Source organism: Rhinolophus sinicus, chromosome 14, assembly GCF_057876585.1.
Source record: "Rhinolophus sinicus isolate RSI-liver-muscle chromosome 14, RSI-T2T, whole genome shotgun sequence".
NCBI classification, from domain to species: domain Eukaryota; kingdom Metazoa; phylum Chordata; class Mammalia; order Chiroptera; family Rhinolophidae; genus Rhinolophus; species Rhinolophus sinicus.
In genome coordinates, this window is record NC_142514.1 from 44,351,279 (window position 1) to 44,375,833 (window position 24,555).

General features: G+C 37.4%; 1 protein-coding gene and 1 non-coding gene across 13 annotated transcripts in view; one reads left to right on the forward strand and one right to left on the reverse strand.

Moving 5' to 3' along the window:
• NFIA (nuclear factor I A) overlaps positions 1–24,555 on the forward strand; it is a 562,979-nt gene that overhangs the window by 231,786 nt on the left and 306,638 nt on the right. The gene's annotated exons all lie outside the window — the stretch shown is intronic.
• Positions 22,821–22,923, reverse strand: LOC141572597 (small nucleolar RNA U13). The gene has a single exon (XR_012497918.1). It is a non-coding gene; the product is annotated as a small nucleolar RNA U13 (small nucleolar RNA).

A 24,555-nucleotide genomic window follows, 5' to 3' on the forward strand; every position in this document is an offset into this window, starting at 1 on the left:
TACTGCCAGTATGATTAATTTAAAGGGTTACATTTTATTGAACCCTGGTGTAGATGTTCTTTGTCAACCCACATTCACAGCTAGTTAGAGTGTGTGTAGCATTTATCAAAACTTTCTGGAGCCCCTCTCACCTCATTAGCATCTGAATCTCTATTCAGCAGTTAATGTCCGTTACTGCTAGAGTGCTCAATTCTTGTTTTCAATAAGCCAGTTGTAAAATGTCAGACTGTCACTTACAATATAAAAAACCAAAAATGATGGTATTTGTAAAAATGTTATCACCTCATAAAAACAAATTGTAAAGACATGAAAGTGATCTTGCTATGCTGGGCTTTCAGAAGGGAGTTAGTGCAGCTACTTTAAATACCAGTTGTGTAGATTCCCACACTTTTCTACCAATGGAGAGGTTTACACAAGCATAATTTAAGTTACAATCACACTAATTAACATCTCATTTGCATAAATTGTTGAAGTCAAAACAACAAAGAATTGTCCTAGAAGCTTAATCCTATTTGTCCAAAATAGAAAGATATTTAAAAAAAAAAAAAAAAGTGGTCTGAAAATTGGCAGCTTAAGTATGTCTTTAGTATTTGAGCTATGCTACTTAAAAAGTAAATGCTTTCTATTTGTTTAAGAATATATTTCTCTATTCTTTTTAGAACCTTTTGTTTTTACCATGCTTTTAAAATTTTAAAAAGCAGTAAACTCGGATTTCTAAATCAGTGATAAGAGATTAAAATCAAGGTACACTATCATTTATATGTAGCAGTGTAGAGTAACGTGACTCTTTAGATGAATGATGAAGAGTGTTTGTGTGTGTGTGTGTGTGTGTGTGTGTGTGTGTGTGTGTGTAGGCATTTGTAAATTATAAAGTGTCCCTATAGTTCATCCATGGTCAGTTAGTTTTTAAGCGTTGGTTAGTCGCTTTCAGATTGTCCAGGCATTTTCAGTGTCTTGTGTTTGCCTTTTTGTAGTTATAGATTAAGGATATATTAAAGGTAGTTTTAACCCAGGTCTTCTACATGTGTGATAGCTCAGATCTCTAGTCAGAAAACTTTTTAATGGCCACCCAAATGCAGTTAGCTTCCTAGGGGGTGATTTAGTACAGTAAACTACCTTCTTCTCTAACACCCATTTAAAATTAGGGACATGTTTGCATACAGTGGATTAATGAAGTTTTCATACTAACCCACAAAACTCTGCTGTACTCTCCTTTGTGGGTCCAACATTCATTTCATATGCTATTATTGTTACCGTTGAGTTTGCATTAATTACATTATGCATATATGGAAATATCGTGCCTCCAGCAGAGTGTAGGATTTTTTATTGTTAATTTTTATAGTAATTTTGGCTTGAGGAATTAAAATGAGCCTGCTTAGTTAGTATTGCCAGTGTTTATTTTAGAAATGTAACAAGATCAGGAATAAGATTAGAATGAAAGTTTCACTTTAAAATTGTGTCTTGAAAGTGTTTTATTTGTTTATAATTATAGTTCATCCTAGTCTAGTTGTTGCAGTCTTACTTTAAATGTATTCTTTAATTTGATCTTATAATGTAAAATTTGTAAATTACTGTCTTGGAGACAGTTTATACATACATGTTGAGTATGGACTGTATGTGAACCATTGTTCTAGATTTGGTGGAGGGTATAATCTTACATATACACACACACACACAATGTAGTCTTTGCTTGTATGAAACACTCTCCTCTTGGGTGTATATAAATGAATACCAAATGAGAACATGTTCTGTAGAAATTTAGAAGATAATTTATGAAGAATTGGGACGGTCTAGAGAGCTTTTGGGTAAAACTAAATTTGAGTGTGTATTGAAGGCTTGTTTGGAAATTAGATGGTGAGGAGAGGGAAGGGTATAGATTAGTAGAGAGACAACCTGGAGAGCAAGGGCAAGGCCTGAGTGACAGAGCAGAGCAGGAGTAGGCAAGATTTGTTCCAGGTCAGCTAAGTGGACAAGTTTGGTTAGAATGGGGACTCATGTAGGGAAGGACATTGAGTGCCAGTTGAAAGATTTAGGCACTGGAATGTCATGTGGGGTTTTTGAATAGGGATATGACATGTTTCAGGAAGTGTTTCTGCAAGATTGATCATGTGGCTCCCATGCGGGGAGCCGTGAAAGAGAAGACAGAGTGGAGTTAAGGACAGTGAGTAGGATCTTTTGTAGTTGTCTCAGCACAAAATTGTAAATCATAGTGGTTTTTATTTCCTATGCCTTGAGTAATATAATGAACTAAATATATGAAACGGCAAACATGCTTTGGAAAAAAATAAATGATTTCTGCTTCCGAGTGGTTCTTCAAACTTAAAAAAGATATATTTCTATCTAGTAAACATGTTTCATTTCTTTTAATTTTTAATAGTGATTAATTCTCTCTCTATATATATTTAGAAAAATATGTATGAAAGAAATGAACACGATTTCCTTTCTCCTTTCAAAGGAAAATGATTTCCAGATTATTTTCCCGTCTATTTTTTAAAAAGTTGATTTTAAGAGAACATATTTCTGTTTCTCTTGAGTCTGGCCAAATTGTGTCATTGTCAATATTTGATCTTCATTGGAAGTTGAGGGCATGTCAGAGTTACTCAGGAGAATGTTCTAGACTTTTCTTTTTATCTTTTAAAGGCTTGTCTTTGATAAGGTTGGACATGGTGTGTACTTGGTGACTTTTCTTGTTGTTCTTGTCACTTTCCTAAAGGGACTTGGTTTATAGTATGTAATCTGAGAATGCCTTCAAGAGACTAGAAAAGATTTGACCTCAGACACCACATTTTAGGTGTTTTAATATAATAAGGAGAAAATTGGGTGTTGTATTTAGACAGGAAGGGAGAATGCATTGGCATAGGTAGAGGTACTCATTTTAAACATTCAATCAATACATATTAATCATTTACTAGAAATAAGGTAACACGGTATATGTTGACAGAGGAATAATAGGGAAAATTGAGAAGCTCTCCTTCCCTTCGAGATGCTCAACGATTGTTAGGAGAAGAGGCACAACATATTAAGTGCTATGTTATATGTAGAATACAAGGGACCCGTACGCCCAAGAGTTGATTCTGACTAGAGGTGAATGAGAAAGACATTTGTGAAGGAGATGGTATTAACACAGGGTCGTGTAGGCTGGCGAGGGGAATGAAAGGACAGAGTATGGAGATGGGAATGTATGTACATGTTCCCAAAGTGATGCACGGGTGAGATGGAGCCCAGGGTGTGTTAGTGTATGTGATGTCTTCTGTCCTTCTTCAGCAAGCACCCTTCACTTACCTTGTGCCAACCATTGAGCGAGGCTACCCGTGAAGACATTACTAACTTCTTCATGGACAAAGTTGAAAGGATGTGTCCAATTGCCCTTGCCCCAAAGAGGGAGAAGCTCCATATCTGGTAACTTGGACATATTATTCCTTGGCATAGAGTTTGGTTCAAATGTACATTTAAAAATTCTCATTCATTTAACTAAAATAAGAAACTTCTGAGCCTATGCAAAGATGGTAAATACCATCATTCTCCTGCTTTTTCCCTTTCTTTACTTGCAGCTAGGTTCTGCTTTCCCTCCGAGAGTGATCTGAAAAGTAGCTGCCATATCACTGGGTTTTTTTCTTGGCATAAGGAGTCCCCTTTTTTCTCCCCTAAAAGAGTTTGAGTCCGATGCTGATTTTTTTCTCATTCTAGGGCTGCCCAGTTATAAGAGTTCAATAGTATAAATGCGAGGCCTAAATTAGAGATCCCAAAATAATGTTGGAGGATGAGAATTCTTTAGTTATCAGTAGAATTGTCTTATGGATTTGAGGAAGTCCTTGTATACAGTACAAGTGAGACCCTGAGTTAATTAAAATAACTTCACAGTACGTATCTGCCACTGCTAGTGCTGCTATAAATAATTGCAAAGGTAAGGATTTTTAGTAACTGCAAATATGCAGGAAACATGGATATTAGAAAGTTCAGATGACCTTAATGAAGAAACAGAGTTGACTCTGAAACTTTGCTTAGCAGGAATGAGGTTTGTGAATTTGATAAACACTGTTGGTTGTTAAGGCATCCTCTGATAGGTGAAAAGTGGGTTTTCGATGCAGTACTGCCTGGCATGCATCTTCTCTATGGTCTATTATCTTGTGGGAATGACATTTGTTAAGTTGGTATCTCTGTGTATCCCACCCAAATAAAAAATGTTTCATCAGCAAAGTGAATTGCCATATAGTCATCAGACTCTAGAAATAAATTATCAACCATGACTGCAGTGGGTGAGGCTGTTTGTTTATCAGATCACTTGAGAACAGAGTAGAGTGAGTTTCATATTTTCCTGAGTCTTGAATTCTCATTTTAGACATCTGTTCGGCAGCTTTCTAAGCCATGGCATATTCTAAATGAGCATTTTGTTAAATGGATGAAGGAAGACTTAGTTTTCCATTGTTAGGTAAAACCCAATTAAAAATTAAATAATGACCTTGTGTTGGCTTGTAAATTCCTTATTTCCTGCATGGGAGAGTGTATTTTGTTAAAACATTCCATTTTAAAACATGCTTTTTTAATGACAAAAAGTACTTTAAAATAGTGTTTGCTTTCGGAATTACAGTAGAGCATCAAAGGATAGTTTCTTGTTGAAAGTGGAGGGGGTTGGAGGATGTTAAAGGCATGAAGCTTTATGAGCTCTATTTTCTGTGAATATAGCAGAATTAATTTAATTGTTCACTTTCACCCTCTCTAGTATGATTGCACTCATCATGGCAGTTAACAGAGGCACCTGTTACATATTTGTGTTGTATCAGGAATTCTTTATAAACTTAATAAATGAAAGCTTTTTCTCTTATAGACCCTATTCTCTAGTGGACTTCTGGTGAAATTATGTGGCTGCCTTCCATTAATGTTAATGGAGGTTATGGATATAAATCCCTCCATAGTGATGAAGGAATAAGCCCCAGAGAAAAGAATGTTTATAATGAATCACTGGATAGTGATACAGGATTCAGTTGGTCTACCTAATACCATTTTTTTCCCTCCTCAAAGTTTAAGGTCTTATGTTTAGGAACTAGTCTCTCTCCTCCTTAATCCGTTGTTGTCAAGTCTGCAATAATGTTAAGAACAGGAGAAAACATGGATTTATGGGTAGGCATAGTTTTTGTGATATGTAATGACACAGCACATATATAATTTTGTTGTCTTTTTACTTAATATTATTTGGTAGACGTAACTTGAATGTTTTAAGAGGTCATTATAGTCTTCACTAATAACATTTGCTTAATAATTCATTGTCCTGAGAGACTGCAGTTTATCATTTAGGTATTAAAGCTCTCAAATGTATTTATTGAGTACCTACTGTATATGAGGCCCTGAGCTTAATGCACATGACATAGTCCCTGTCTCACATTGCCTATCATCTTGTGATGAAAGTAGACCCCAGTCCCTAAAGCGCCTTCCCGTGGGCCACAAACTACGACACTTACCCTAGTTAAAGAAAGGAGTTAGGATCAGTAATATCACTTGTGGGAATTGGTTGGAGAAAATAATTCTATACGTTATGATGTTTTCCAGCAGTATTGTTTTGGGTAATTCATTTATTCAGCCAGCGATTCTTGGCTGCCCACTATGTGCCAAGCTCTGTGCTAGACACTGGGAAGGCTCCACGGGACCAGGCACATAGAGTCCTGCTCTCATGGCGTTTACAGTTTGGGGGTGGGGAAACAAATACCATAATGTCTCAATGTGATCAATCTCTGAAGGAAACAGGGTGATAGAAAACAAATGAAGGGACTTGCTTTAGATGGGCAAGTGGAGGATAAGGCCACACTCACCCTAAGTAAGCATCCAAGTAGAGAGAAGACCAGTTGCAAAGAACTTGGTGGGGGATGAGAGAGGGAGAGGGAGAGGGAGAGAGTGTGTCTCCTAGGGACTGAAGAAAGGAAGTCCATGGTGTTTGGACAGTGATGTTCTAAGAGACAGTGGTCTAAAGAGAGAGAACCAAGATTTTCCAGGAAGAGCGGCTTGCCACAAGATCACACAGCAAGTCACTGGTAGTGGACGTAGCACTTGACCCCAGGTGCATCTGACGCTAGACTATGCTGGTGTACTACCACTTGATGTAGGAACCAGAGAGTAAGTGCCAAAAAAGTAGTAGAGGTTATAGTTGCTACAGGCAACCAGACAAGAGGAAAATCACTTTGATTTGGAAGAAATCTCAGGATTCTTTGAAAAAAATGTATAGAATATGAAAGCTATTATTGGTCTTTTCCTTCTATAATATAAGCAGGAAATTATTCAGGCTAATTTTCAGATAAATTATTATGATCTCCAGTTGAGAGAAATAATATACACAAACTTTTTTTATTAGGTAATCTTTTCTCATGAAATCTTAAATATTTGTGCATGTAATTTACTGATTTTTGCTTTTATTTAGGTATTTTCCCTCTAGTGACACTTACGAAATCTTGCTTACCCAGCTCCCAAAGTCCACGCCACTAGAAAACTCTCTAGCCTCTGTTTCTGTGCCAAGGGTTCTTCCTTTGTTACCAGGTCCACATAATTAATGGATTTATCATATGAAGTAATTCAGTTACTCAGCAAAACAAATGATACACACTTTTAGAAATAGCTCTAGAAAGTAAATTTGAACTTAAAAGTGTTTAGTGAGAGGAAATTTCTGTTTGTCTTTAATTAAGAGAAACTGTATGGAAATGTAAGCTAAGGATGCATTAATCAGAGAAGTTGGCATTGCACCGTGTTCTTCATTTTTACTTGGCATAGATTGCATGGGTGCTCATTAAATAAGTTGTATGGCTGAAATAACTTGTGATAGTTCTTGCTAAATTTTTGCATCTATTCAGACTAAGACTCCGGAAAGTGAAAAAATTCAGTCTTTACGGTTTGAAGGTTTGAACCATTTATTATAACTGAAAATCTTTATTGTGGAACTAATATTCATTATACTGTTTGCTTGCCACACTGTAAGGGAAGAAATATGTATATTATGAGAGTGTACAAATCTTTAATGAAAAATTAATAATCACATAACAGATTTGTACCTGGTGAGTAGATATTTGTGCTCAATGCCCTTAAATTTTAGCAGCTTGGCTTCGTTCATCTGCAACCTTGTCAACTTTGGTATTGTTTTAAAAATAAACAATTGAAGGAAAAAGTTTGCAAAGTTAGAGGGTTGGTAGTTTATTCCCTTCATGTGGGGTATACTCAGCATCTCAGAGAACCCGATCTATATAAATAGCATATTTGGATCATCAAGCCAAGGAAAAGTAATTTCCCCTTCCACCTTAATTTTGTAGTTCTGATAGGTCAAACCAGATTTCTTCGGCCTAAATCATGTGGTATACACTTTAGCCATAGGTTTGGTTTGGGTTCTGCAATATTTGTCATTATGTGAGATGATAAGATTGAATTAATTGTAGACTTTCACATAATGTCTGTATCAACAGTCTAATAAAATAATATGAAATTCAATAAGTAATGCCAAGTGGGACCGTGCTCCACTCACATAAGCTTACTAAACTTGATATATTCTTATGGCGCTTCTCCAGAATGTAGAAGAAACACATTTATCTAGGTGATTAGTATTCTTTCTGTCTGCCAGATTTAAAGATTGTTTGAAAATATTGTTAGAATCAAAATCAATGTTTGTTGCTACAAACATTGTAGCAACAATGTTTGGGCATTCCAGGCAAACTCTGGTCTTTTTTTAATGGTGTTATTCTTATGTCCACTCACTTCACATCTGCCATGGCAGTGACAGTTTTTAGTAACACAGAGTTGCCATCCAAAGAGTGACAAGCTTGTAAGTGAAGCCTTTGGGAAAGTAATAAAGTCATTTCTGGTCCCATCTCAAGGGATATTATTGAAAATGTCTTTAAACGTGATCAAAATGATCAAGGTAATGCATACTAGGCCCTCTGCAGTTGGAGTTTCTGAAGTTTTTAGCAACCTGTAGTTAAGTCCATTTCAAGGTGAAAAGTGGCTCTTACACAAACTACTTTTTAAATGCTTTAGTTGGTTCTAAGTTTAAGGAAAATGAAAACACTGAAAATTAATAGTCAGAGTTCTAGGGCAGAAGATGCTTTTCAGTTCGTAACTGCCCAAATCAGATTTAAAACTTGAACACAGCAGTGCTTTGCATTTTGCGATGTCTAATTAGTGCCTGGTAATATATTCTGTTAACAATATCTATTAACCATAATGCCAGTTTTCAAAATCTTGAATAAGTTTACAAAAGTGACAAATTGTAAGGTTTTAAACTGACGTCCAGGACGTTAGGAAATCACATTTAAAGCATTGCATTGTCTGTTACTCAATGGAGTGCACTGAGGACAGCGTGTGACTTGTGTACCGCGAATGATGCAATCGCTAAATATTCTACTGTGAGTTAGGGTTGATTAAATGATCACCTTTAACTCTGTTTTTCCCAGGGCTTTTTGAATTCTTGTTTTTCAGGTGATTTTCTATGCCATATTGTATTGCTCTTTTAAAAAAGTGTTCTCATTTGGGCAAGAAAACATATAAACTCTCTTTGGATTCTGGATGGAAATTAGCAACCTTATGCTCAGAATATGAAAGTATACTGTGTTATCACAAAATGACCCTCCTTGCAAAAAAAAAAAAAAAAAAAAAATTGGGGGGAGTGAAATATAAAAGCAAGAAAGCAAAAATTGATCAACAGAATCATGGATTTAAAAAACAAAACAAAAAATGTTCTTACATTTTTGCCCTGGAATTAATTTTCAGTGAAAACTAAGACATTTTCCTACTCATCTGGAATCAGTTTTTACCTCATTAGCAGGAAATGGTGAATATACATTCAGCACAAATAGAGTTCGCTTTATGAGGCAAAGAATTTGCACTCCATAAGTAGATATGTATAATAAAAGACTCTTTCTGCTGTCCTTAAATAGCATTGTAAAGGAAATTATAGCAGTAGATACCATCATTTAGGTAACTTTCAATGGTGTGATTTTTTTTTTTTTTTAATATATAAATTGTGGAATACTGGGGAACAGTGTGTTTCTCCAGGGCCCATCAGCTCCAAGTCGTTGTCCTTCAATGTAGTTGTGGAGGGCGCAGCTCAATTCCAAGTCCAGCCGCCGTTTTCAATCTAGTTGTGCATGGGGGGGGGGGGGCACAGCCCCCCCATCCCATGCAGGAATTGAACTGGCAACCTTGTTGAAAGCTTGCGCTCTAACCAACTGCGCCATTCGGCCGCCCAAGGTGTGATTCCCCCCCCCCCCCCCATAAATCCAAAGAAAGGAGAATTTTTAACTTAACCTGTTGGGAAATATTTCAGTGGCACCTTTAGTATCTTGGTAAAATGAAATGTACACTAAGTGGGCCTTGGTGGTGACAGTATGTGGGACTGGGGTAGAACTCTCTTTTCCATTTTCTGTTCATCTTAAAGTTACATAACTGCGTTCAGCTCAACTTGTTACTGGAGTAGGAAGATGTGTAGGTGGGATGGTATTCTAAAGGGAGGCTAGCGCTACCTTCCCTGACGAGAAAAAATTCTAGTGAACAAATAAAAATAGATTCAAAGAATCTTAGAATGTCAGAGATATAAGGGACCTTAGGTCTCATGTAACCCAAATTTTAGCTTCGAGGTCCTAGGAAAAAATGTATATTCTGTGATTGTTAAGTGGAACTTTTCCATATTTAAAAGTTAAATTTATTAATGTGTCTACTTGTTTACCCATGCTATATTTATGGCTATTTAAAAAATATTGCTAATGGGAACATTCTGTATCATAGCTTCTTTTATTTGTCTGGAAGCATGTATGTGCCCGTCAGTCTATTAATACTCTCACACGTGCAAACGTACAAGATAAAATGGCAATTCAGTATTATAAAATGGAGAAGCTAGAGTGCCGTAGGACTGGATTGGTTGTGCTTTTGACAATCAAGTTGCCATAAGAGTCATATTTTAAAGTTTTAGAGGGTTGCACAGGGTTGTTGAATGTCTTGTTAGACGTACAATGTGCCTGTTATTCTGTCCTGACATATAAAATGGATGTCATTGAACTGGCATCTAGGAAGCGTTGGTATCGCCACAGATTTTATCACTCATTCCAAACATAGGAATTGCAAAACACCTTTCTTTAAATATTTTTTCTTCATGGTGCAACTGGGGAGGACCAAATTCCAGCCTTAAATAAAGGTTTAACCTGACTAGGTGATAGAAACGGCAGAGTACTAGAACTCTTGGTAAAGAAACCGATGCTTGGATTTTTGTCTAGGATTATGCTGTACATTTGTGACCCTTCTAGATGGACTTCTCCTTTCCACTCAGGACACACATCCTTGAGACCGGGAAGGAATGGAGAGTTCTACCTTTGGTTTCTTCTTCTAGAGCTGAGATATTCCCCATGGGACCCCTAGACACTAATCAGTATTCTTTTCTTGATGATAATCAAGATAGGATAAATGACATCGTAGCATCAGAATCCCTTTATAGAATTATAGTGGCATTTTGTGGCAGGCACAGTTCTTCCTGGCTTCTAAAAAAAACTTTCGATTTTTTGCTTAAATTTCCTAATGGAGATGAAATATACACATGCAGGGAAGAGTCCATAGACACGCAGGAAACCTACCCAGTAGGGCTGGTTTTCATACACAGTCCACCCGACTGGCACCTGCTTTGTAGGCAGCGTCATATAATAATGTGGAGGGTACAAAAAGGGACTTCTGATGTGATTTCTTTGCTTTATGTATTTTGCATTGAAATTGTAGATTTTTTTGTTGGAATATATTTGAGATGATTAAAGACATTTTGCAGAGTACTTAAATATAGGTGAAAGAATTTCAAGTTTGCTCATTTTGGCATATTTTTAAAACAAAAGTGTTACTGTTAGATCTGGGCATGTGATGGGTGAATGAGTGTTTCAATGAAATGACATAAGTCTGTATAATTTGGAGGGTAATGATGCCTTAGAACAGGAATAAATCTGGAGCAATGGAAAAGCTCCATATTCTAGATAAATGCATGCTTCCTCTTAGGAGTCTGAAAAATAAAATTAAATCTTTATTTATACCAATCCACTGGGGGGTAAAAAGCCACATGGACTGGGTTTATGATGTATTTCAGGACAGGAATATTAGCCGTAACCTCTTTCCTCACATTGCATATGATATTTAATTCATCATCTTTGTTTTAAACAAACAATACACAAGCTGTTGATGGCATTGGTGTAAAGCCGATGGTCCATCTGGAGAGCAGGAATATAGATCAGGAAAATAAGAGAATTGAAATTGGGTGCAAGGGTGGATTTGAATGTGTAAACCTCTCTGTTTTACAAATTTTTAAAAATCAAATTATTTAATATTAGGCAAAACAGATTCCTTTTTCTTGAATCTGAGTGCTTTATTGGAGGAAGAGGTACTTAATGCTGAAGGAAGAACAATGGCACTTTGAGAGACAATAAAGTAATAAACCACTACTACCATCTTTTTTAGCATGGGAGAGTCCATGTGAAAGAGCAGAGAGCGCACTGCTGGGGGATTTAGTTCTCCTTCCAGCTGTGTGATCGTTAGGCAGTCATTTTAGCTTCTTGACCTTCATTGTCCTTCGATCCAAGTTAATTCAGCAACCATTTATTGAGGCAACTGTGAAGATTTTCTTTGAGCAAACCATTATGCTAGGCACTGTGGATCCAGATTAATAAGACTGGGTTCTGCTCTCAAGAGGTGTAAGGTCTTTTAATGAAGACAGATATTATAACCGAGCAATGTAGTAAGTATTGGACTCACAAAGGAAGAAAAGATTAATTTTGTCTGGAGTAGACAGGAAGATTTGTATTACAAATCCTTCATAAGGATTTCCTATTTTGACCAGCAAAGGAGCAGGCATTCCAGGTATCTGAATAGTGAGAGATTCAGAACAAATTATCAACAAAGTTCTTTCCAGTTCTACATTTGTAGTGTTATCAATGTAAAATTCTTTGAATAGCTTTCCTCTGATGAGTTATTCTCTGAAGAGTGCGTATTGTCATGGTTGAAAGAAAATAATAATGAAAGAAACAGTGATTTTCTTTAGTTATAAAATTGGGGCTCGATGGAAGAATGCATCCAGGTTTTGTTGTTGTTGTTTTAAATTATTACCCTATTTGAAAAATCAACCTGCTCATAGTGTGGCAAACAGTTTGTGTAGAGGCCTTCCTTATTCTTTCCAGGGAGCAGCAGTGGACGGAACCACTGCTACCTGGCCTCCCTCCACGAGAGGAGGGAATCCAGGTGGCCATGTTCTGAAATGAACACTGCCCAGGCTGTGTGGCACAGGCTTCTGAAATGACAGGAGAGAGCCCGGCAGCTTCCCAAGCAGCTGTGACTCTGGATCGCACCCACCATCTCTGCTTCTCACTAGGAGAGGAGTGAATCTCTGTTGCCTTAAGAGGCATGGAACCTGGGACTTTTCTGCCTTTTTAAAAATTTTCATTTTATTTTTAAAAGTTTTGAGTGGTTGATGATGATTTCTTGACAAACGAGAGATTCCCACTTTTTACATTTTTCTAAGTAAAGATGTGTTAAGTCATGGGTTAGGAACAAAACTATAATCCCTCCTTTTTTGTCGTTGTTTGTGATCGGGCAATAATTTATTCACATGTGACATTTGAGCTGGCATTTTTTTCCTCCTAAGATGACAGTCGCTTCTGCTGTTGTATCCTCAAGCAAAGTCAGAATAGCCCTTTGCTTTTGTCCCAGTTGGTAGTTATATTTTACTCTCCTGCCTTTTTCATTTAGACCTTATGGTATTTCCTAACCCTCAGATTGTTTTGAAAAGCTTTGATTAAAAGACACTGATAAAAGAATTTGATAACCAAGTTAGGAATGACAAGGCTATCTGGAGAAGACCGAATGATTTGGCAGCCTAACAAATTCTATTCAGAGCACACAAAGAGATCCTGGAATGTTTTATAGGGACTTGTGTTTGGGGAATGGTATGAACTCAGGTTACCTGCAGAATATGGTGTCATATGGAAACATTTAAGAGCTTATGGAAAATTCTTTGAAATAAGTGGAATGAGCTAGCAAGCATATAATACCTAAGAAGAAAAATAAGAGCATTCATTCTGATTTTCAGGTGGCTGCTCAAGGAAGAGAGGTGGATGAAAGTAAATCATTTTCAACTTCATACACACAATGTAGAAGATATATCACCTAAGAATAGTTTTACTAACCAAACCCTAGACTTAAAAGGACATTAGAGGCCGTCATGTCTAACCACCTTCCTCTGTAGGAACCTCCTCTGTGATACCCCCAACAGCCTCTGCTTAAATACTTCCAGAGGAAAGTGAAGGAAGGGGGGACGGGATGAAGGTTGGCAGGAACTCATGTTGAATACCTAGTATCTGCAGGATACTGGAGTAGGCATTTTCTTGCCAACTCATTTGACTTATGTGTGGGTTTTATAACCTCCAGTGTACAGATGAGGAAACTAAGTTCCTGAGCATAAGGAGATTTGCCTCAGCTCATGTGTCTAGCTGAAGGCAAAACTGAAATTAGAACCTGATCCGTCTTCTTACACCACACTAAACCGCCTCCCAGGTTGAAGGGGAGCTCCCTTTTTCATAAAGCAGCCTCTTCTGTCTTAATAATGCACATGGTTTGAAAATGCTTTCTTTTATTTAGCTGAAGTCTGCCTCTCATTAACATCTCTCCTTGGTCTTGATTCCACCTTAGAAACATCACAGAGTTGATGGAATTCTGTTTCTTCATTCAGGTATGTTAACAAGCACTGCTGCCCATATGGTCTCTGCCATCTTGTACTTAGTAGACTTTTTTACACACACACACACACACACACACACACACACAAATGTCCTCTTGTTGACTGGACAAACAGGCTAGGTTAACTTTTGGTCTCTGTATTAGTTCCTGAAATTGCATGCAGAATTTAGACTACTTGTGAATTTTTCTGGGAAGAGGGTAACGATTGTCAAAGTTTTAAAGGAACCCAGTATCTTAAAAAGTTAAGAACTATTCAAAGTAGAGCACGTCCTCTAGATTGAATTAACTAACCTCTTCGAGGAGGGCGTCCCAAGTGACCATAAATTCATATAACCATCATCTAGACCAGGTTATTTTGTCCAGAAGACCTGGTAAATGGTCTTGTAAGATGCCTGGCCAAGGTGAGGGTTTGCAGTATTTTCTGCATTCTCTTGATACCCCTGGACATTGAAAAGGAATAATTATGCCCTTAAAAATAGAAAAGAGACTGCAGAGTTCTTAAGCAGGAAGTGGACCTTTTAAAAAGTGTCCTTTAAAAAGTAAAAAAATATAAATGTTAAAGAGTTTGCATTTATATTTCATTTTTCTTTGTTTTAAATTATAAGCCCAAATATTATTTGCCAAAACCTTACCCTTTGCTCTGCCGGAACCTTTGAAAACAGATGAGATATTGATGAATACCCTGTAGAAACCCAGCACTCAGCCGGTATGTAGGTGTTGTCTTCCTCAGTAGACTAGGAACACCTAATTAATAAATAATCAAGAGGAAGAATAATGGACCCTAATAAGATGTGATCTATGGGGAAGTGAAGAGCCCAGTTAAAAATGATGAACTTTATTATGTGTGAAACAAACAAAAAAAAAACTTAAGTGAAAGTGTTGGTTAATATAACCCCCTCATATGTTGTTGTTTAAAGTGGACATTGGACTGCATGAAATGGAAATTGATGATTTTACATACATAGAGAATTTTAGATATTGAGACCTTAGGGAAGTCAATCGATACAACGCCCTCCACTCTACAGATAAGGAAACTCAGGTCCTGAAAGTGAAGTGACTTTCCTAAGGTGACAGAACAGTAGTACTCTTTCCAGTATATGGTGGTGCCTACCTCATGCTTTTCTTTTTTTAATCTTCCAAATGTTAAAATTGTAGGATTAAGTAAAGGTCATTTCTAGCCACATGAAGTGGCTCAGTTGCCCCAGGATTATTTTATTGCATGTATAGTCCCCATTATCTTACAGAGTAAGAACATAAGTCCATGCAGCTGGGTTTTACAGGACAGTTTCCATGCAAGTGAAATATATGCACAGACAGACAACAGTCATACTTTCTCATCTGAAGTTGCTACTTCTTTGCAGTAGTTCACATTAGGGACATTTTCCAAGGGGAGTTTAGAGATAATGAATACGTTAAAAAAAACATCTACGAAAGCTAGGAATGTTGAGAGACATTCAGAGCACATCCATACCTTCCTACAGACTGACTTTTGGGGGCCCCATTAGAGTTAGAATCCTGGCTTGATAGACAAAGGAATTGACCCAATGTAGTGGTTCTTACATTGTTATGATCAACCTTCCTTGACTTTTTTCTCCAAAAAGCCAAAGTCACTGTCGTTGATTGCTTCAAGCATGATAGTCTTGTCTCCCCCACTTACACTCAAAGCTTTTCTTATCTTCCGAGAGCGACTTACTCAGTAATTACTTCCATTTTATATTAGAACAGTTTGGGTTGTTGAGGTATGCAGGAGAGGTAAGACCAACACATTTTCAGTTTGCTTGGGCTGTATTGATGTTATCTTTCAAACTGCTAGTGAAATGAGAAAGATGTCTGGTTTTTACGCCATCAGAGATGCTAAATGTGTGATGAAGATAAATGTTATCTTACTCTTTTAGAGTAAGGGACAAAAAGACATCCCATTGCCCTCTAACTTTCAGATCTTCTGTAACCTTTTTAAACAAAATGGGAGAAGTTACTACTTGTACCCAAGGGAAGAGAAAGTTAATGAATAGAAAAGACAGAATTTACTTAGGAAAATAGTGGAATTAAGCTCTGGACAAAGCATGCATCAGTGATGCATAGCATTTTTGTTAATTGGGTCTTAACAGGTTTCTGACTCATGTGGTAATCATCGTAGAAGTGGGTCATACTAGACCATGCCAGCAGCATATCCCGCAGCTAAAGACCTCTTACCTACTTGTGCATGTACACCTGAGTGTCTGGAGGCGTACGTTTCTATGGCTTAATTTAGGTTCCACGTACACTTCAGTGGTTAAACCAGAGCTAGACGCAAAGAGTTTGTTTCCATTAAGAAAATGAATCTTTTATGTGGACCAAGGTCAGGTTAGTTAATTTGTTTGCTTTTATTGGAATAACTTTTCCCATTCCAATTCATCACTTAATTTTAAGTGGTTCTACTAAAATCCCCATTAAAGTCCCTTACATTTCTAACAGACTAAAGCTATGACAGGTTCATGTGACTTTTTTTCAAGGCACAAAGGTAGTTTTTCCGGTCATCAACCTATTCTTCCTTCTCTGTAATTTCCCAACAATGAGGAAACATTTTATTTAATAGCAGTATGAACTTTAATCGGAGAAAAGACCAAATGAAGTCTTCACAAGAAACAAGGTTTATTAAAATCGATTGTGATAAACATTTCTCGTTAAAATAATATGACTTTGTTTTTCTTAAATTCTCCTTTTTCTGCCCACTTCATCCTCTTTCCCATGGATGTGTTTTCCAGCAACTCAGAGTTGACTCCTGCTAGTAAAGTAACTACATGTGATGTTATTGCTCTAATTAGTGGTGACAAAAGATCAATTAATATTATAATTAAAAACAGTGTCTAGATCTGTTGTTTGTGGTGAACAAATGTGACAATTACTTTGTTCCCTGACATAGATGTGTTGAATTGCCTTCCTAGATGTTAAGGGGTACATTAGCGCTGATGTATACATTTAACTATGGACAGTAGGAACAAGGCAAGCATATTAGGGAGGGAATAGGGCCCCTAATGTCTAAGCTAGAGCCATATTTTAACATACCTGACACCTTTCCTTGGTGCTGGGTGCTATATCAGCAACTTGTACTCACTGGGTCTGGAGCCTTATGCTTTTAATATTTTATCACTAAATGCTTAAGTGTTTATGTTGCAAAAAGAAAAGATTCCCACTTGGACTCTCAGACCACATGAATATGACAGTATATGAGAACCATATCATTGATGATTTTGGTTCCATGTATAGCAATAATTTTTAAGTTGATGGGGGCAGAATAGTGAGTATGTGATTTTTGCAAATCTGGTTGGATTTTTCTTCTGATACAGAGCAAGCTGTTTTTCATACACTGAAGCCTGGGAAAAGCTATGTTACTGTAAAAAGAGTAACCGTATCTCTTTTCTGAGTTGTTGCCAAGCGGATGTAGACTTTTGGAAAGTGCCCAGAAAACTTCTACAGCTGATACTTTGGTGACTTGTTCCTACTTCTGGCTTTATTGGCAACTAGGTATTCAAATAGCAGAGGAACATGATTTTGGCGTTGGTAGGTCACAATTTCATACATTTTTTTTTAGAAGCAATTAAATATAGGTAAACTAGATGATTGATGTGAAGTAAACCCGATTTGCTTTTTGAGAATAGTGTGAAGATACGACAGCCTTTGGTTATGTCTTTTTGGACAAGGAGGAATCAAGAAAATTCATCTAAAAAGTTGTCTGAGAGATTAGCACTGAATGTCAAACAAGGTAGTCACTACAATTACTAAATGAATCTCATCTTTTAACTTCCTCTCATAAATGGATCATGCTCAGTGGATCTGAGTAGCACTTGGTTTGATTTTTAAATTCTTAGATTACTGGCTTCCACCATCCTGTTTTGGTGTTCTTGCCATGGTATGAATGTTGTAAAGGGTATTTGAAATGGGGAAGTAGCAACAATGTCGGTCAGGGTCACGAATTTGCCAGAAAATGAGCATTTTCTGTAACAGTAGGCTCAAACAACAAAGGTTGATGCCATGATCTCAGGTAACTGGGTAGCAATTGAAATCCTGCCCGTCTCAAAGGCAGTGTGCTTTTGGCTTGAATGGTAAAAGAAGGAAAGTAGTTGAATTCATTGACTTTGCTGCTGGCTAAAAAAAGACAATTAAGCAAGGAGAGAAGGGAGGAACAAAGAAACTAAATTCTGCTTTTTTAGGAGAAATTGGAAGATGAGGAGTCATAGAACACTTCAGATATATATATGTTAAAAACTTAACACAAATCATAGATCATCCTAAAGGACTGCTGAAGTTTAGAACATGGCCGAGGGTATAGATGTCAGATTTTCTTACACAATAGTGGGTCTTTTGTTTCAGAGTTCACTCTTGGCAAGAAACTCCCTACCACTGCGTTAATTTCCTGTCGATCTTTCATTCAGCAACAGAACTAGAGATGGGGAGCAGACATCCCCCCCACCCCAGGCTTTTTAAGACTGTGCTTTGTGTAAATTAAAAAGAAGAAAGGAAAAAAAACAAACTTTTTCCAAACAAGATGTCCGTGTGCATTCTTTAAGATCCTGTGTGTGCTTGAAACGATCCTTTAAAAAAGCCCTCTCCATAATTTTGAACCTCTCCTTTTTCTAAAGATTTTTATAGTCCTTTTTTTTCCCCTTTCTCAGCATGTGAACAAATGTGTAACTCAAATAGATGTTACTTTGCTATTTACTTAGATTGTTTTAAAAGGCTAGCTGTGTGGAGGAATGAGGAAGGAAGGGAGGCGGGAGTGGTTGGGTTTATTTGTTCTGTGTTGACCTAATGAGTACAGTTCTTAAAAAATAATAAATATTTATATGTGATCTTAATTTTTAATGAGTTTCATAAACTGGCTGGAATAGGAAAGTGTACGAAAAGCCATATATATTAAACTATACATACGGTAAATACATGCATATGGACACTAGAACGTTTTAGGAGGGAAAGGACCTAATTGGTCTCATTCACTGTTGTTTTCCTAGTATCTAGAACAGTGCCTGACACATAACTGGCATTCAGTAAATATTTGTTGATTTAAAAATAATGAATATAAGTAGGCAGCATCGTATAATGGGATAGCATTAGATTAGAACTCAGAAGTCCTGGAGTCTACTTCCGGCACTGCCATTAATGAAGTATGTGGAGTCGCTGAGGTCACTTAATGTCTTTGCTCCTTCATTTCTTAAAAATTGGAAATAATATTACCTGCCCTCCTTGCTTTCATGTTTTGTTTTTTGTTGTTGTTGTTGTTGTTTTTGTAATGATTAAATGATATCTAAGGGATACAATAGTGCTTTGGGAACCCCAGAGTGCTTTAAAGAAATTGTGTGTGTGTGTGCATACAGAAAATCCTTTATCTCTTTGCTTCTCAATTTCTTTTCTTAGGAAAATCAGATTATTTAAATCCCATTATGCACAGCTCTCCTCTGTTTTTCCTAAGCCTCTGTATTCCATTACCCCCAGTAAATCAGAAAAAGGTGGTGAGTCAGGCTATCGTAGAAAGTGAAGTCTGCTGTTTTCTCATATCCATTTTATGGTGTGGAACTCTAAAATCTTGAGTAAATCCGTCTCATGAAGTTTCTTACCTGTTTCAGCTACAGAAGATATATGACTTGGGGGCTCTTAGATATGACCACTTTCAATTCTTTGATTACTAAGTTAAAGTATTTATTGCTAATAATCATGATTGATAATCATGAATTTAACATAGAATCTGGCTAACACCCGTGTCATGGAATTAGCCATAAAGATATTTTTTTTTAAAAGAAGTGTGTGTGTGTGTGTGTGTGTGTGTGTGTGTGTGAATAATATGTCCCAAAGCTGCACATCTGGAAGGGAAAAGGGTAAAAACTAGAGAGGTATTAATGAAGAAAAAAGGTCATCATTGTCATCAGGACAGTTGTTTCATTTTCAAAACTCCTCAAGGCTTTACTCATGCATTCTCCAGTTAGCTTTTGAATGAAATTTAAATTTTGAATAACAATATAGGGTGGCCCTTTAGATTAACATATTGCCTTAAATTAGGAAGAAATGGTGTGAAGGTTGTAGTAGACTGTAATAGCATTGTAGAACTTTAGAAATGGAAGTAGACTTTAATAGCATGGTAGACCTTTTAGATTTTTAAGAGACCATTTAGTCCAGTTACTCTCATTTGGCCCTTGGAAGAACTGAGGCCCAGATAGCCCAGGCCAAGAAGCTTTTGGAAGGTCATGTGACCAGTTACTGGACTATAGCTAGGTCTTCAGAGTTCCAGATTTCTACTATTCTTTTCTGTTATCCAACTGTTTAATTTTCTTAGAACTAAAATATTATAAGCCCCACTTCGAAGAGCTTTCTAAAATACTGTTGGTGTTGTATGCCTTAGCATTGCATTTGATGACAGTCACTCAGGTTTACGGAATCCGAAACCGAACTTTCAGATGAACAGTGATAATTATGTGCCGTCATTGGCTGGTCCTAGCCATAGATCACACATTTTAAATGGGAAAGAATGTAAGTAATGTACCCCACCCCCCACCCGCCTTTTTTTAAATGACAGGGGCTATTGACGACCCTCCACTGTCACTTGCATCCATGCAGCTTAAAATATATGCTGCTTATTGAAAGCGTTGTTCAATTTAAAAACTCTGGAGCTATATTACACCATGTAATATGCATGCATTTGTTCATGCATTCTTTTTAGAAACCTGATCTTGTTTATGTCTGTTTTTAACAGATAGGCTAGGTTAAGTTATGTTAAACATGTTGTACTGAGGCTTGATTCCCCATGCCGAAGCCTGGCTTTCTTCTTTGATTAGCTTTAATCAAACCCTCTGCATTCCATGACCTTAATAAAGCTATTTTTCCTGACAACTGAAGACTGTCTTAACAAGCACAGCTCATCTGTGCTGAGACCAAGGCTGAGTTAAGTTGGGGTCCAGGTCCTCATTAAAGTCCATAGCATGGAGGATAAGAGGAAATGATGAAATGGTGCTCCCCGAAACATCTCTTCTTTAAATTCAATTAGACAAATTATATGCAAACCGGTAGATGCCCTGGGAAGGCAGACAACATTAGGGCTAATAAAAAGCTTGGATAGTATAAAAGGGCTGGGGGGAGGTGCTGTAGAACCTTTCCAACACACTGATGAGAAGTAAATTAACCCCAATTGCTAAACACAGAAACGAGATGAATTTCAATATTGACTCAAATTAATGTTATGATGCTGTTTTAAGTACAAAAATAAAGTTTATACTTACATCTTTCAAAGTTTGGCATGTACACACATGCACAAGATATTTTATGAATACTTTGTACATAAAGTATTCATATTTACTTTATATACGTATAAAGTATTTTCTACACTGGGAGACACAATTGTGGTCTGACTGAATTTTGGACAGACCCGGGTTCCAATTCTAGCAAGTTCCCTCTTTTTGTGTGTATGCGTGCAAGTTACTTCACCTCTGTGAAATCCAGTTTCATCATCTATAAAAATGAGCGAAATAATTCTATTCTGAAGAGGCTTTATCAGAATGAAATGAAATTAGATTATAAGTATAGAATGCTTGGCACAATATCTGGCACATTCTAGGTGCTCAAAATTAGGTGCCTTATATTTAAAAGAAACTTCTACTTAGTTACGAGTGGTTTCAAGTGAACTATACATATGTGAAAATTGGATTATGAATGTAAATATTCTACACGTTATCTAACGGATCAAGATCATTTTAAGGCAAAATGCCAGAGGACAGAAGCTTATAGTTTTTGGAAAGGGTGGTGACTCAGACATAGTAAGTGAATTGTTTCAAGCCTAGAGCAGCCAAATGGAGAGATGTTTCAGAAGATTGAAACACTTAGTAAATGCTGTGTGCTGAGCATCTGCTATACCTTTTTATTTCATTTAATATTGAAAACAACTCTGCAAAGTAGGTATTACTGACCTAATTTTACAGACAAGGGAAAAGAGATTCAAAAGACTGAGTTGTATTTTACCATGGAAAAGTCAGACTTGGAGCTCAGGGTGGGCTTCGGGCAGTTGGATGGAAAACTGGTACAGATGTGTGTACCACGTTTAAAATCAGATTTGCCATATAAGTTACTGGGATACACAATTCTCTCTTCCTTTTTATCTTTGGATGAATTATAAAGAAACTTATTTTGTGTTGTGTTTAACCCTCACTTCTGTTGCTTTTGAATTATGATTCTCAGCCTTGGCTGTCCGCTTCACATCACCTGGTATGGGATCGGGCATCAGTATTGTCTAAAGCACCCCTGCTTTAAGTGTGCAACCAGGGGAAGAACCTGAATTCAGATGTGCCGACCTCAGGCAAAGGTGTTTTGGTGTCCCTAGCTTTAAGCTGAAGTGTCAGCAGTAATTTGTCAGAGTTAATTACAATCCTCCTGCTTGCTTAGAGGAAGAAATATAGAAGCCCTGAAACCTTTTCCGGTTCTGATAGATGTTGCTTACTCATTACTTAGCATGTAAAAATTAAGTGTTCTCTGTTCTTGCTATTAGCTCATTTTCTCCTTCCCCCTCCGCCCCCCTGAAAGAAACTGAATTAGGAGTGAAGATCAGGGCAAAGAAAGAAAAGTGATTATGGCAACTTTTACTCTCAGAGAACGAAAGCGCAAGAGCATTCTTTCATTTATTTTTAGTAAAACACAAATTATTTCAAAATACACTGGCCTTACCCCCGCTCCGTTAGAGGTGGAAAGGATCTTTGTGGTCAGACCAATTTGTGGTCGAACATGCTCTCACTTTCTAATAAAGAATTAGTCATTTTAAGCTCTCAGAGTCTCGGTTTCCTAATCTATAAAATGGAACTAATTCTGAACTCATTTAGTTACTCTGAGGATACAATGAAGAGAAATTATTTGCAGAGGACAGCCCAGATCCTGACCTGTGCAGCTCTTGTGGTGAGGTTACTGAGACACAGTATCTTTGGGTACTGGTTAGATTGGGCATTTACCCCGAGGGCTCTGTGAGACTTGTTGGTTCTGCAGAGCAAGATCTGCATGCAGTTGACTCTTTAAATCTGAGATGCTGCTATTCAAAGAGAATTTGCTCTTTCCCCTAAGAGATTCCTGGGTGTCTCTCTTTTTTTTCTTCACATCAGATGGGTAATATGCCGATGTCGTAACAAGGTTTGAGGGAGGCACATCTCATACAAGAGTGTGAACCCCAATCATCACACGTATGAACTACAAAAGGATCTCTTTTTTTTCTTTAAATTAAAATTTATTGGGGTCAACAAAACTACATAGGATTCAAGTGTACATTCTGAAATATATCATCTATATATCACAGTGTGCGTTCACCACCCAGAGTCAGTTCTCCTTCCATCACCATATATTTGACCTCCTTTAACCTCTTCTACCACCCCCTCCCCCTTTACCCTCCGGTAACAACTAAACTGTTGTCTGTGTCTACCCTATTTCCCCGAAAATAAGACCTAGCCAGACCATCAGCTCTAATGTGTCTTTGGAGTAAAAATTAATATAAGACCTGGTATTACATTATATTAAAGACTCGGTCTTATAGTAAAATAAGACTGGGTCTTATATTAATTTTTGCTCCAAAAGATGCATTAGAGCTGATGGTCTGGCTAGGTCTTATTTTCGGGGAAACACGATATGAGTTTTGTTTCTTTATTTGTTTGTCTTGTTCCTTTGTTGCCTGCAGTTTTATATCCCACATACCTGGGTATCTCTTTTACAGACCAGAAAGGAAGGACAGAAGTTAAGATCCCTTCCCTGAGAGCTCGTCTGAGGAGTTCGCAGCTGATATGAATCAGCTTTCCCTAACTTGAGGTTTCATACTTCTCTCTCTCATCTCGGTTCTGAGTCATTGGGGCCTGCCCTGGTGGAATTGTTAATGAACTCAGACAGTTACTGGGAAGTGATCTTGTCTTTCCTGCTGCCTTCAGGCACAGCTTCATCTAAATTACCCCGAACAGATGTATTCCCATTCTTCTTTAAAAGACGGTGTCATGAGTTTAACTATTAAGAAGTTCATTCTCATTTCTAACATTGATAAGCATCTAGGTGAGTGTATTTCTACTCCCGCCATCCTCCATAGAGTTCTGTGATTGGTTTTATACCTGTTAGAGAATTTTACGAAGGAAATTTTGGTATCTGCTAAGGGGCTGAATTTGCAGGATGTTTGTTTATTTATTTATTTAGTTAGTTAGTTAGTTAGTTAGTTAGTTGGTTAGTTTCAGGTACACAAGACAGCAATACTTAGACGTTTATCATTTATATCCCTCACACTGTGTGACCCCCCTTCCCCCCATCCACTATCCCTCTGACATCGCACGGAGTGCAGGATGTTTTGACAACTCAGTAGAAGAGTTTCCCTGCAACTCCATGACCTGGTGGAAATCCCGACATTAGGCTCCCCCAAACTTGAATGATACCCAATAAATGATGGTAGGAATAACCAGGGAGGTAGAAGCCTGGAGACCACTCACTCCCTAAGCTCTGAATCCTTAAATGACCCCGAGACAGCCAGGCAGTGGGACTGCAAGGCTGAGATAAGTACTGAAAATTGGCTGGTGTACTTTTTTTTTTTTTAACATAGCTCCCTCCTTTACGCTTTTCTGTACCTCTGCCCTGAAGGCTGCAAAGCCTGTTACATACTGATAGTTAAGTAAATGCCTTCCCTACTACTGCCTACAGAAAAGACCTAAGTTGTTTACTGGCCTCCAGGATGCTGCTAAATATCTGGCTTGTTTTTCTTTATTTGGGGGTGGGGGGAAGAGGGTGGAGGAAAGCTGTATGTAGTATCTAAATTTGCATTATGAAAATATAAATTTTATACTCCAGGATAAGAAATAAATTATTTAC